Here is a 12,998-nt window from a genome sequence, read left to right as displayed (position 1 = left end):
TAAAAAGTGCTTGGAGTCTTTTCTCTTTTCAATCCAGATTTGACGGAAAACAAACATTTTAGCATGTGACCTATAAAGCACTGAGCAGCTGTCCCAGTTCTGGGTAGACTTACTGTTCTGTTAGCATGCTGTCTTGGACTGGACTCCATCCTCAGAACATCCACACTACCCTCAGGGTTCCTTCAGAAGGTCCTCTCATGAAACCTCAGGGTTCCTTCAGAACGTCCTCTTGCGTAACTCTGGGCTCCAGCAGTTTTGTAACTACCCAAAACCATTTGCATCTGACCAGCTCTCGATCACAGCTGCGGTAGCCTTCATTCTGTGCCTGCACCTTTCGCATCATCATTTTAATCACATTTACATCATAAGTGCAGTTTGATGAGGATACTGTGATAAATAATTTACTTCATTTTGCTAAGTTCCGTGGTGGGCCACTAGGGGGCAGCTGGGGCCCGTTTTCTGTGGAGATGGCGCCGTACCCTAAAGGCTGCAATGACATCAGTGTTCTTGGTTCAGATGGCTCCTTTTCTTAGGCCCCTTGATCAAAAGACTCTCCAGAAGGGGGAATGTAGCACAAGCTTCTTTCTTCCCCGAGGCAATACAGTGATTCATTACTACGGAGCTTATCGTGCTGACGATATTCAAAAGCACACTGCCTTCTCGAGGAGCCCAGTGTGAAGTGTTAAGCACCCTCGCTGTTTCCGAACCTGAGCCAGTGTTGAATACTTTTATGCTCTTGCATCCTGAGCCAGGAATCTCTCGAGCAGTTCTGAAGAGCGCCGTCTGCTCGCGCGCGCGCTCCTGCCGCGTGGGTAGACGCACGGTAACGTCCACGTCTCCGGGGGCACGCGCACACGGTGCATCTGTGTCGGTGTAGCGTTACCCAGTTACCGTAATCGTTATGGTAGTGTTGTGTCGATGAACGGTCCCTACAAGGATGGTGAAACTGCGTGTGCGCGCATCAGTCGTTCAAACGTGTGTCCTAAGAAATGTTACAATTAAGTGAAGATGCGCGTACGCGTCTGGGAGAAATCTGCATGCAGCTGCCAATGATCTAATTGAAGGCTGAAGAGGAGAAGATAACTGAAGCGTCTCATCTCCTTCAGTCCTGACGGCAGGTCACCTAGTCCTAGTGTAGAGACACCACTGGCGCACCCGCGCGCTCCCCGAGCAGGCTGTTGGCGTCCCCACGCGCACACAGACGCGCATACTAATGTTCGCCTCCTAAATTGATTCTGAGCTCCTCTAGGACGTGTGTGTGTGTGGTAGGATGTCCCGACGTTTGGCCTGCGTGACACGCGTCCTGTTTGCACCTTCCTCCGTGCTCAAGAAACGGCTCCTGTGTGGCAGCTCCTGGAGTGTGTGTGTGTGTGTGTGTGTGTGAGTGAGAAGGAGAGATAGGATGTGAACTGTGCCCTCGGGGATGTGTGTGTGTGCACACATTAGCCTCCTGTTCTTCTGTTTGTGTGCATGCGCGAATTCTGCTGTGTGTGTGCATGCGCGCATGTGTGTAAGAGTTAGCGTTCTATCCTGCTGTGTGTGTGTGCATGCGGTTCTTAGCATCTTCTGTTCTGCTGTGTGTGTGTGTGTGTGCGTGCGTGCGTTTGTTAGCATCTTCTGTTCTGCTGTGTGTGCGTGTGTGCGTTTGTTAGCATCTTCTGTTCTGCTGTGTGTGTGTGTGTGTGTGCGTTTGTTAGCATCTTCTGTTGTGCTGTTGCGGGGGCTCTGTGCGAGCCTTGAGTCATCCGGCTGCATGTTTACCAGTGAGCTTTCGTGCATTCGTGCCTAATTTGTGCTCTGGCTTTCCCCAGCAAGACAAACTAATGCCTCCAAAACACTTTAAGTGGCGACACTGTTTTCCTGTGGTTCTCCGGGCCATTACCAGGATCAGGAGGAAGGCAACCACGCCCACACACGCCAGCCGTCTGCTGCACGCCCGCATGATCTACCCGTTTACCCACACGTGTGCAGCTCACAGAGCAGAGCCCCCCCCCGGTGAGGCTCGTCAGTTTACGTGTGAGGGAGAGAGAGAGAGGCCACCGCACACCAGCAGGGAAATGTGAGGTGCTACTTCAGGGGTCAACGGTACCGCCGCACACCATCAGAGCAGGACGCTGGCGCTCCTTCTGAGCACGGCTGCGTGGCCAGCTGTCAGCGATCGGGGGGGTTGTTGAGATTGTGGTGAGTAACCATCACTGTGCTTGATGGCGTCAGATCAATCTCGCGTGGCGGTGTGATTAATGAGGCGGGTGGGCGGGTGCATGTGGGCACCATGGCGCTCTCGGAGCTCTTGGCCTTTACGGCAGTGCCGATCCCTCCGTGACCAGAGCTGAGGTCAGTTTAGTCTCCAGGGCACATCTAGTGTGGCCACTGATGTGACCAGCATTGTCAAGTCAAACCTTACTGGGCATACTCATTACAGTCAGAATGAGATATTTTCTTCCTTCAAATGGTGGACAGGAACATTTCAAAAGGAAATTGGTGTAGTTTAGTCCCTGCCCACAAACTTCACAGCACACAAATCGCCCCCCTCCCTACTAAGATTACCAAGACCTGTGCTAATTGGTTAATTTGCCAGTACTACATGTTCCAGAAATGTCTCTTCCATGTTGTCACTACTTTGATGAACCATTCTCTGTGAAAACCTTTACCGGGGACAGCTGGGATCTGTAGTAAATGCATTGGAAGAACACGACCCAATTACCGTCTCTTGGGGTAATTAGCCTTTGTTGATATTGACTTGCTATAGTGGAGTCTTCATCTTCAGCTGGAAGACCATGAGATGGTAATCACGATGTAATCAACCTGCTCCAAATATAGTTTACATGAACATACAGCCTGTCTTCACCCTGGCCACTCTGAGCATGTCTGGAGGACGTTCATGTACATGTAGATCTAGATGAAGTGCAGCAGACTCATTTGACGAGTTACACCAGACACTTCAGACTTTTTTTATTTCTTTATTTTTTTGACATTATCCTAATCTGAAGCCATCTAAAGTAATTGTCAGGTTAGAGACTGCCGTATTAATAATCAAGGTTTGAAACCGTGCTGTTCACAGCAGAAAATGATGTATAATTACATCTGCAACCTGCATTCACCTGGGAAATTGGACATAATTGGCATAGACGTACAGATCCGCTATAACCGGCCAATCAGAACGGGACTCGTTCCCGCACTTTCCTTCAGCTCCCGTTTGCCCCGCCCCGTCCTCAGGGACGGCCGTCTCCCGTAGGTTAGCAATGACGCTGGCGTCCTTATTAAGTTATGTGGGGTGGGGGTTACAGCAGCCAGCACCCCCACAACAGCAGGCAGGGCTGAACCCTGCCGAGACGAGACCAAGACGGGACGAGACCAAGAAGGAGACGATGTCCTGCTCGGCGTGAGCCTCGTTGGTACCGCCCCTTTACGTTCAATGCGAGAACATGGCAGCAGGTCCTGGCGGTGTAGCTAGGTCAAGGCACCGTGTCTCCAACATGTTTACGCTGGTAACACCAGGGTCATACGATCAATTCCCATGGAGTTCATGTACTGACATACTGATGAGTCGCTCTGAATGAGAGTCTACAAAATACAGTAAATGTGTTGCTGTAGTTCGGGGGGTGTTTCCCGTTGGCAAGACGTCGGACGCTCTGTTCTTTACCAGCCCATTGCTGTAAGATTACAAACAAACAGTTAAGCAGAGCACTGAGTCCACATCCCGGTTTTCCTTCGTGAAGATGCTGCTAGCACCAGTGGGCATAACAAACACACTCTTGGTTTCTGGACATTTGACCGGGCTTTGCGGCGTGGCCGAGGACGGGCCGGTGTTTACTCATTCAGGAGCCGTGATCAGATCGATACTGCCCCACGCTAACGCCAGGAAGACGAGCGAATATGTCCAGGCCAAAGGACGTAGGAATAAAAGGATATGGTGACATTTTCTCTGCCGTCTGCCGTCTCACCCCGGCCCATGGCCTCCCTGGCTGAGGCTAGAGGCAAAGTGCTCATATATATGTTATCGGCCAAGGTTTTTCTTGGAAACAAATGGAGCTATTTTGTTCTAGATTGCAGCCTGTACGCCTGCCTATTGTTAAAAACCTAGTAAATGTAAACAGAAGGTGTTTATTAAATGCTGTTGCACTGGAACGTGGACAACCAAAGTGTTTCTCTTCCTTCTGGACGATTTATAGCCTCTGTTTTGCTTCGAGGAGATCAGATTCCGGTAATGGGTGTTCTGTGATGGGGGTTCGTCTCTGTCTCTTTAAGAAGGAACAAATTGATGGCTCCACTGGCCGAACCGTAGATGCGGTTGCCTGATTACAAATACTCTCAGTGCGAATTCAATCCCTGCGAGAGGGAAGGAGCCTGTTTGCTTTGGTTAGCCCTTAATAAAGACAGGGTCTGTGACAGGCATCCACCACTGATATGGTGGACCTTGAGTAAACACAGGAAGGCAGAGGCAAGTCTGTAGTGCACTGCCCAGAGCCCTGAATCATGCCCAAAAGAGCCTTTTAGAAACACAGTGATGAACAAACTGACATTTTCTAGAAAAGTGATATGCAGGCTTGGTTTTTTAAAATAATTCAGCAGGTACAGTCATTCAAAAGCGCTGCGTTATCTAACAGTGGGCGTGTTTGAAGCCATGTCACATGTAATTTGTGTGTGAATGGCAGGGATGTTGAAATGAAATGGTCTCCATTTTAGTGCCATCAAAACAAGGCTTTCTGTGGCTGACGGCTGGGAGGCAGCCAGAGCCATTAGCCAGCTGTCTGTCTGGAGGAAGACATGGATCTATACCGCAGGCTCCTGCGGATGCAATAACCCAGCGATGTGCGGAGGCTCAGAAGGGCAGCCGCACACTGGCGCTCCCTGATTTCTAGCTAATGAATATTTACCAGGTCTGTGCTCATCCAGACCTGCACAGACTCACCTGCACACTGGAGCCAGCCATGAGGGGTGTAAATCACCGTCCGAGCATGTGATGATGGGGTTAACCTCAGGGTGTGTGTGTGTGTGGGGGGGGGGGGGGTGTTTGTGTGGGGGGTATATACAAAGACTGCAGCACAGTAGTGAATTGCGTCAGTAGTGGAGAGAACACATCCCAACACATCCTAACACATGGACCCAACACATGGTCCATCAGGTGTCTTCTGTTAAAATGGCAGTCCACGGAGGCTGTGTTGACTCAGTCAGCTGTGAAGAACCCATCTCTCTCTCTCTCCCTCTCTCTCTCTCTCTCTCTCTCTCTCTCTCTCTCACCCATTCTCTGATCCCTGCTCTGTGTTAGACCACTGGCAGTAGATGCACTGTGATATTGTGATATCCACAATGATGCTTACGGCGAGCACTCTTCCACCATCAAGCCCTCACTGCAATTCAAAAAGTGATTTCCTGACATGGCCGTCTGCGCCTGCTATTCCGCTGTTGAAGAGATCTGTTTCGCAGATATGATGGCTTCCTCCTTGCTCTGATCTTTCTCTCAGGACAGTTTGTGTCTGTGGATTGAAGTCGGCACCACCGTTGCCAGTGCTGGAGTGTTGTCACAGGGTTCGGGTGGCTACGGACGTCCTGCAGTGTCCCGTTTCTTTAAGAGAAACTCTTAATCGATAACCTCACATCACCACAGACGCCCACTGCTCTGGAATAATGTGTGGTCTATCGCATGCTGATCTGTACCTTCTACTTGAAATTATTCTGTGTTAATGAAGTGCATCTGTTTTTAGTGCTGTCATCCGTTTATACACACACACACACACACACACACCTTTCACTGAGACAGCCAATCTGCAAGCACATCACCTCTCTAGTTATCAGCTTCATGGTTAAACCCATAAATCTCACTAATGTAAAAAAATGTAATAAATGAAGGAGAGTGCTGCCTGTCTCACTGCGTGGATGACAGAGATGTTACTGACGTTCTCCGCGTGACAGCTGTGTGTTTAATACGAGTGTAATGTAGGCAAATCATCAGAAGGAGATCAGAGAAGGTCACTCCCAATATTTACTAACTTAAATGCTTATTCTTCACCAAACCGCTGTGTTATAGTCACTTTTACCTAATGCCATGACCACATTGTTTACTTGAGTTTAGGCCACGGTTGTGAAGGGCCGCTAGCACGCGCTAGAGCATGATTCTGGGCTGTGAAGAGCACCAGGAACACTTAAAGTCTCCAGTGGGTTTCCTCTCATTTCAACTCTTCCAGTTCTTCTTATTTATTTAGCTGGTTCTTTCTCAAGTTAATATTCTACAGTGTTTTTTGCTTATGCCCTTGTCCATAGTAGAAATTAATATGGACCTCATCAAAGGAAACACTGGACAACATTATTGAACTAAGCACGCTCGGTAATTCGTCATTTTGAAGAGCGAGAGCGAACGTTAATGTGTCCGCGTGAACCAAGCATGCACGAGGCAGATAAATTCCACATTAACTATAACCTCCGTTATTATTCAGAAGTGGCTCCCGGTCTCCATAGACCTCGCCAAGGCAGCACACAGCTCAGCTCTCTGCTGCTGGATGTTATAAACTATTACGCGTTTTGCACCGTTTCCTCGTGTGAAAGCTATTGATTACTGACAAAGGCTCGTGAGAGGTGTCGCGTGAGAACGTCGGGACATCGCTCGTGCTCTGTGCGGCGCGCGTTCTTACCCACGCGCATGACACACGAGTGCAGTGCGCGCGCCACTCATTGTGAGGACGACGTGATTGTTTGTCGAGAAGAAAAGGTCACGGGGCCTGACATCTGTTCCTCTTATTATTCCTCAGGACATCTGACTCTCCGCAGGCCGGTGTCAAGAGTGCAGGGATTAGATCCGGCAGAGATGCCCAAGGCTTCTAGGAGACCGCATCTGGACCTTGATGTTGATCACTGCAGGGCAGAACCATACCGATGGTCGCTGTGCACCTACAACCCGACAGACTTGGTCTCTCTCATCGTGGATATGATTATGAATGTTTTTACCCCAAATCCAGGCCTCATGCCTGCAGGCACGTTTAGTCCTGGCGCTGCAGAGCTGCGGTCGTGCTGATTCAACGCTGCTGACACACTATACCGAAAACCTGTGGAGTTCCTCCACTATATGAGCTTTAGTCTGCGCATTAAAATTTAAATGCATCGTTAAGAGTACAGGCCAGATTGGTGTTAGTTTTCATTAACAATTCACGGCCCAAAGATGTGCTCCTTGGGATAATGTGTGTTTGTCCTTATCAAGGATTTTTGGTTGGTTCTTGAAGCACCTTTAAAATGCGCATGTGTAATGGTGGTGGTACAATAATATTTAATTGTAGCGAACATTCTCTAAAAGGTGGAGATGTGTAATAGAGGAGGAGGGGGCGCGTGTTCTTCAGGTGAGGACGTTATCCTGTCCGTGTCCTCGTCTCATCCATATATTCACACGTAGTCATGAAATATTGAGAAGACAAAATGGCATTGAAAATTTTGCTCTTTATATATGGAGATAGAGACGTTTTACAGATATCTAACTCCAAGGCGACTATAATACACATATTTGGATCGCCTTTATTATAAACGCTGTTTTAAGAGCTGGTCCCGGGGGCCTTAATCGCACCCACGTGATGTCGTCTGCAAAATTGTCATTCACTTTTTTTTTTTACAAATGTAATTCACGTGCATGTACACGGTGCATTTGTTTAGACCCATCGTGAGTCATGAATCACTCGCGGTTTCTCCGAGCTGCGGGCTGCACCGTTCTGGGCTGTAGTGCTGCACACCTGCGAGAGCGCGCGCTGCTGTAGCTGTGTAAGTGCAGGGTGGAGGAGTGCACGGTGGAGGAGTGCAGGTGTCGTCTGTACCCACGGTGCGCACGGTAGCCCTGCTGCAAACATCCGACTGTTTTTCGGAGGCTGCGTTTACTTTGGGCCAACTTCGCCTCGACGAACCAGAGATGTTGGTCCAGTTATAATTGTGGAAAATGAGTTATTGATGCGCGTGTGGAGGCGAGGAGGGTTCGGTCTGCTGGTTCTGCTCGGTCTGCTCATTTTGCTCGTTTTGCGTTGACTGAGACGTCTTACCGGAGCTTCCGAGGCGAAATGTTGGACTGGCAGGAACAGACGCGGACCTTCAAATCCAGCATTTGAAGCCAGAACCTTTCTGGAAAGAGCTAGTGGAAAAGTAATAAGGGGGAAACTACTGATTTTGGACTTAATTTGACATTCTCTCCAACACAAAGGATAACTGGTGTATTTCTTGTTGGGATGCGTTTAGATGTTTTTGTCAGCGCGCATGTTTCTGGTGTTTATACGGATATATGAGCATCACAGTTTTACTGAAGCTCCCTGTATGTAGTTCCCACTGGCCGCTATTACGGCTTGATTCTCGCTTCATTCATCGTCCTCTCTTCTGTGTGGAGGAACCGTGGTGATCTCTCCGTCATCTCCCCGTATCCCCTAAATAACACTCGGTTCTTGCGCCTCATCTCAGTGTCGTTAGTGAGAAGAAGATTTAGTGGAGAATAAACATCACCAGAGATACCGGAGAGAAACGGACACGACGAGAGGCGAGTCAGAACCACCAATATTACCGCAGGTAAGACGCCCATCGCCTCACACACTTATTCTCCGTGTAGTTTATTAACCAAAGCTGTTTTATTCCACTGGGACGTTGCGCCGACCAGTTAACAGCGTGTGTGATGTTGGAGGTTCCGCGCGCGCCACCATCTCCGCGTTCAGAGCGCGTGAGCCGTCACACGCCGCCCGGCTGCGTCGCACGTGAAGGGCGCGAGACCTCACGCGCTGAAACACCGGCGGGCTCGAGCGGGTCCAACACCCGCGCGTGTAGTTCAGAACCCGAACACACCGGCTACATCCCGCAGTGCCGGGGACGTGCACGCCGTGTTTGTGGGGACTTGGTGTTTACGGCTGACACCGAATTAGTGAAGAACCTTTAAACCAGTAACTTAAGTCATGCAAACATTTTGATTGTACAAATATGTCCAGCAATATTGAGTCGAACTCATAATCCCGCTTGTGGAAATACAGCTGGTAAAATAACTAGATAACACGGAGGAAAACGAGTGCGGTTAGTCTGCGTTTTTAAGGCTGCCGTCGTGGTGCAACATGTAAGGCGGACAGATTCTGGGCTCATCTTTTAGCATTGGTAAAGACACGGACAGTGAGCTGCGTCAACTTAAACTCATGTTTATAATTTGGCGGGCTGAATGTATGATTTATAAATATCTCGTAGTCACCAAAATCCCTGCTGGCGTGCAGCTGCGCGCGCCGGTGCACGCGCGCTGTCGTGGTGTGGATGGAGTTTGCTGATCAAATGGGTGTAGTCGTCGCGCCCCCTGGTGGCGCTGGCGTCGCCGCTCCGTGCGTCCTACACTTTGTTTTTTCAGCACGATAGTCGTCGTTGCACACGCGCACGTCTGTGAAAGTGACGCTTCCTATTAGATTGAGAGATTTTGTTTTTCACCTGAAGATCAAGTGTGGGGGAAGCCACGGTGCTCGTGGGTCTTATTTGGACGTGCACGCGCACCCAGCGACATTTATTCCTGGGTGCTGTCTGATAGTGTTGAAGGTTAATTATCATCAGTCAAACTGCCCCGCACAGTGTGAAAGAAAGAGTCACCGCTCTTAACAAAGTCCCATTTCAAAGTGCTGATATTCTGTCTTTCTTTCCTCTCACACCGTTTCTCTTACTCTGTCTGATGTCTGTAAACCTGTGCAGACTTAGAAGCCCATTTGCAGAGGCATTTTTAACAGCACAATCTATTCACGTAATAGGCACTGTTCACTGTGTCTGCTCTTCCAGAATACCTTCAGCAAATAATTGACATATGGTGGACAAACTGAAGCAGTTATCTAATGTGCTTTATTCTTCGTTTTGTGGGCTTTACCCCTAGATGTATAATATACATACATACATACACACACAAACACTATATATAATCATTGGAACTCAAAGAGGCTCAACTGGACGAGCACACCAGCCCAGAGCCCACTCACGTGTGTCCTGGGTGACGGTATGACTGTATATGCAAAGGGATTTGATGTAAGGAACAGCAGCTGATGACAGAGTCCTAGAGTGAGATGCATTATCTCATCCAAGACTTGATCAGTTGATGGATAGACCACGGAGTAGCACAACTCCCCATTGTAGTGAAGGTTAACTAGACTTCTGCTGCTATCAGTCAGTATTGAGAGAGAGAGTGAGCGTTCTCCGCAGAATTTAAACAAGATCATTCAAGAGTTTGACCATTTCGGGCCACTGGTCTGCCAGTTGGTTCAACTCGCTCAGGGGCCAGTCATCTAGAAATCCTCCTTTTTGGTCTGTTTTGGTTTTTGCTTTCAGCCCATTCTTGTACAAAAATATTTCATAAACACACAGAACAGAAGTGTCCCCATTGAATCCAGACTGAATTGATCAGGCAAGTGGATTCTTCTGAAGTGAGATTTGGTTTTGTTTGTTTTTTTTAAACATTGCCGGCTTCCAATCTGTAAGTGTGTAGTATGTAATTCTGTTTAAATTCTCCAGCTCAGTGGGATGAACGGGGAACATCGTTTCTCTGTACCCTCGCCGCGTTACGGATTCTGCGCAGACGCCAAAGTTGGCCTGCGTATGTAAAGCGCTCTTGCGTAGCGGCCACGGGGCAGTGTAGCTGCTTCGTCATCTTTAACCGCTACTGACGCAAATCAACTTGGTGCAGGTAGACCCCAGAACGCTGCCCCTGCCGTCTCCGTGCCGAAGGGCACAAATCCGTCACCCTCGCGCTGTTCCTTTAGACTTATCATGCTGCAGCTGCGCTACCTCACAAAACCACCGTACACAGTGACTTATTATAGCCTGGCGCTGTGGCTAGCGTGTTTCGGTCTGGGAATCTCACCGGAGCAGAGGGCGGTAGCTGCCAGCTATGCCGACAGGGGTGCAGTCACTTTCAAAACACGCTCTGATTTTAGCATTTACACCAGCGTTTGTTTGCGGGTCATATATCTGCTGGTGACACTCGTCATATCATATATCACATGTTGGCCTTGAAGTGGTGAGCTTGTCAGAGGTATCCGCGGAGCTACAGGTGTCTCTGGATTTGTGTTTATTTATTTATTGCTACTTTCTTGTCAGTGTAATATCTGTATCTGTAATATCCTTGCAGGCACCTCTTGTGTAGTATTGTCATAAGCCCAAAGCTTTGTGTCATTCTGCTGATAAAGGGAATGATAGAAAAAAGATTTTTAAAATTAAATTTACTACACGATGTCTTTGTGTCTGCCAAAGGTTTTGGAATTCACAAATTAACTATAAATAAACCATGATGGCACTGAGCAGAGTATTGGAAATGGATATTTAGTTTGTATTTCCAGATGGATAACTTGTTGTTCAGAGCCTGGAGGTCATACTGGTGGTGTTACACAGAAGCAGACAATCACAACAGAAACATCAGGGGCGATAACAGACGCACACAGCTGTTTACTCCAGCCTGTCTGAGTCCTCAGGACAAGCAGGAAGGAAAAGGAAAGACCTCAAAGCCTCGAAGGACTCAAGGCCCCCAAAGGCCAGAGGCAGTTATTGATTTTTGTGAACTCTAAAGGGCCGTGTCTTTTGACTTTTTTATTTTAAATTACAAACAATGAAATATTAATTAAATGCATTAAAATATCATACCTTAATGTTGGCCAGTGTTTGGAGACTGGCCCTGGTAAATGTCAGAGTAACATTTTGGCCATCCATCACTCTAATGCCCATTCGATGCCTCGAAACTCCCAAAATGGCATTTACTTAAAAAGACATCATTTTAGTGTTGTCATAACAGTATCTTCCCACCACATTATCATCTCGTATTTCTCCACAATGGTTGGTTGGGGAATAATATGTCCTATAGAGCACTAAATGGGAGGAAGATATTGAGTGACTTTGTGAAATGATTTTGTAACACTTGTCTGGATAGGCAAGGCCCCGTAGTGGTCACGCTGTCTTTCACTTTTCGCTGGTTTCTCCATCTAGATGTCCCTGAACACGATCTTGATCAGGTGTCCCTACGTGTCCCTTCAGGTTGGTGCAGGTGGTGTTGGGGATGTCTTGAACATCAACCCAACCCCGCCCACCACCAGTGTAGGCACTGAATCTGCAGCATATGCACCGTTAAGGAGACTGCCTCCATAAGCATGCTTGAAACCCACAGGCGGCAGATGGCTGAAGGTTCTCAGTTAGAGTCTCCGCCACTGCTGGGATTCGTCATGGCCCTAATGGGGAATGAAGGGCTCTGGTGTCGGGCCAGTTGCTCCCAGCGTGGCACGCTGGGTTGGAGCGGGCGGCCCCTCAGGAGTCTGGGCAGAACCCAACACCTCCACTCTTCTTCACCTCCTTATCACGCTCGGCCCCAGCGTCCCCGAGGCACCAGGCGTGGGCCGAGGCTTCCTGATTGGGCGATGTGTGAGAGTGGCGCGGGTGATTGACGGGCCGCGGAGAGTTGGGGAACCCAGGCGCAATACTGGACGGTCCCGCCTTCTTTTTAATCCCACTGTCCCGTGCTGCAGATAAGAGATCCCGAGATTAAGGTTGGAGCAGGACGTCCTTGCACAGGGGCTGCGTTGTTACTCCACTGTGGCAGGAAGCAGCTCCATCGGCATGTAGTCTGCAGGACCAGCAGGCTTTGTGGGTTTGCTCGGGCCCGCCTCCCCTCCCACCACGTATTTATTGTGTATTTCACTCATTTTTAGGTGATGGTGATGGTCCAACAGCCAGGCCATTTTCCAACTGCCGAGAGGCGAGAGTGTGATTGTTACAGTTTTAGGGCTTTCCTGATGTCCCTGAAGTAAAGAACACACTGAATCATGATGTATCACTCCGGGAGAGTTGGCTTTTTACACCTCTGCGCATTTCAAAATGTTGTTGTCCATACTCGGGGACGAGGGACTGCGTTTTAGTGCTGTGTACGCGGCATAAAAAGACAGAGGCTCAAAATGCCTTTTAGAAGTCCAGGAGCTCATAAGTAGGTGGACGCTGGCTGCCTGTGGTCAGCGCTGCAGCGTGCGGACGGGCCGCGTACGCCCGCAGGTACC

At 48.9% G+C, this 12,998-nt stretch overlaps 1 protein-coding gene across 1 annotated transcript in view; it reads left to right on the top strand.

Annotated features, from left to right (window-relative positions):
- Positions 1-7,657: 7,657 nt before the first annotated feature.
- Positions 7,658-12,998, top strand: part of grik4 (glutamate receptor, ionotropic, kainate 4) — a 254,342-nt gene continuing 249,001 nt past the window's right edge. The window contains exon 1 of the mRNA XM_076976463.1: positions 7,658-8,526. The gene's annotated coding sequence lies outside the window, so the exon portion shown is untranslated. The remainder of the gene's footprint in view (positions 8,527-12,998) is intronic.

The sequence above is a fragment of the Brachyhypopomus gauderio genome, chromosome 16 (assembly GCF_052324685.1).
Source record: "Brachyhypopomus gauderio isolate BG-103 chromosome 16, BGAUD_0.2, whole genome shotgun sequence".
Classification (NCBI taxonomy): Eukaryota; Metazoa; Chordata; class Actinopteri; order Gymnotiformes; family Hypopomidae; genus Brachyhypopomus; species Brachyhypopomus gauderio.
Note: the sequence above shows the minus strand (reverse complement) of the source record. Positions and strands in the feature narration are given on the sequence as shown.